This window comes from Limulus polyphemus, unplaced genomic scaffold (genome assembly GCF_000517525.1).
Source record: "Limulus polyphemus unplaced genomic scaffold, Limulus_polyphemus-2.1.2 Scaffold5920, whole genome shotgun sequence".
Lineage (NCBI taxonomy): Eukaryota > Metazoa > Arthropoda > Merostomata > Xiphosura > Limulidae > Limulus > Limulus polyphemus.
This window is the reverse complement of record NW_013671530.1, coordinates 6,575-8,532: the sequence shown is the minus strand read 5'-3', so window position 1 is coordinate 8,532 and position 1,958 is coordinate 6,575. Positions and strand designations below refer to the sequence as shown.

Genomic DNA, 1,958 nt, shown 5'->3' with positions numbered 1-1,958 from the left:
GTTTTTTTTACTTCATTTAATACACCTCTATATGGGCACCATTAGTCGCACGAAGCACATATAACATTGCCTTTGTAATAAATTTTTTAAATTGTAAAAAGACTTTATAGACACCCTGTATATATATCAACAACTTGACTCGCTTAAACCTAAAATCCAGTATCTGTAAAAAAAAAAAAAATCCAAACCTATGTTGCCACTAAGAATATTAGGATTCTGGGAATCACCGAAACAAATATTAGAATCAGGGATCTAATATAACAAACAACTAGCTAGATTGAAAAAAAAACTTAGGGAGTTTGACACGAGGACCTCCCATTTTATGTGGAAGTGGGACACCCCCCTAATACGTGAAATATAGATTCTTTCCCCCGTGCGGATAGATGGCTTTGTAATAATATGGAACGCTTTATGTGAAACTGAGTTTTAATTATTAGCTGTTTTTTTTTTGTTTTGTTTTGTTTGTAATTAAGCACAAAGCTACACAATGGGCTATCCGTGCTCTGCCCACCACGGGTATCGAAACCCGGATTCTGGGGGGGGGGGGGGCAATTATTAGCTGAAAGTTATCTGACCTTACATATCGACCAGGTGGTTAGGGCGCTTGACTCGCAATCTGAGGGTCGCGGGTTCGAATCTCCGTGGGGGTGTTATAATGTGCGGTCAATCCCACTATTCGTTGGTAAAAGAGTAGCCCAAGAGTTGGCGATGGGTGGTGATGATGACTAGCTGCCTTCCCTCTAGTCTCGTGTAGTTTTGCGCAAGATTCAAACCCAACATACGGTGATGGTTTACAATGTCATAACTCCGGCAATGATTATCTAAATTTCTAATCAATTAGTAAACACGGCAGCCATATTAAATAACTAGACAATGTTTTACCTGCGCTTCGCCCACCGCAGGTATTGAACCTAGATTTTTAGTGTTATAAGCCCTCAGGTTTTGGTCATTACCTCTTTTGTCGGGGATGTTGGTGGTAAGGAAAATCATAGTTTTATCGAGCTTGAATCGGACTTACTAACAAGGAAAATAACAAGCTAATGATTTGTGTTTGTATTTAATATTTCTATCGTTCTGTCGCGTTATAATATAATTCAAGTTCAAAATGCACCGTAACTGAACGAATAAACACAAGAGGATTTTCTAATAAGCCAACTAAACCCTATTAATTAAAAATGCTAAATATTTTGTGTGTTCGTTAATAAAATAATGGCAAATCTGTGCTCTGTGTCATCGCGGGGATCAAACCCCGAATTTAAGGATGATAAATACTCGGACTCACTGTTGAGCCACTGTTGGTGATGAGGGGATACTCAGTAATGGAACTTTGTCAATAGGCTTGTTCTCAGCAAGTGCGCTATAGCGATGGGGACGGAGGTGGGGGCAATGAAAAAGTAACCGAAATCATTTCATTGGTAATCACTACATGATAGTGTAAATTATTATTAGCAGTATTGTGTTTAGCTGTAATTGTATATTGATTTAGCTTTACATTTGGATTTGATATAGATTGTATATACATATATATATCAATTTACACTTACAATCTGAAGAGGGTGGGTGGGCAGGATGTAAACTGCACGGAAAGCCCCCCCCCCTCGTGGCGCCGGCCTTATTTGTTCTATTGTGGACAGCACGTATAATAGTTTCAAACTACTAATTCAACTGTGTAGCTGCACGTTCTCCTAACGTCACAGCAGTTAAGTTTATATAATGTTATATTTATTCAAGGCTTATCTTTGTTTAAGGCCTAGGCTTAAAGACGAAGATCGGACAGCTAACAAGCTTTAAACAACGTATTCTTCGAGAAATATCGACGTTTCTTCCCAAACATGGAAGGAGGAAAATCTGAGGAGCACTCAAAAATAAAACGATGCCCCCTTGTTTTATCTGCTGCCACAATCTAAGCATCGTTTTATTTTGTCCCCCTTGTTTTATCTGCTGCCATAATCTAATAC

The 1,958-nt window shown here is 38.6% G+C and overlaps 1 protein-coding gene across 1 annotated transcript in view; it reads right to left on the bottom strand.

Moving 5' to 3' along the window:
• LOC106473142 overlaps positions 1-1,958 on the bottom strand; it is a 26,979-nt gene that overhangs the window by 22,987 nt on the left and 2,034 nt on the right. The window lies entirely within an intron of this gene.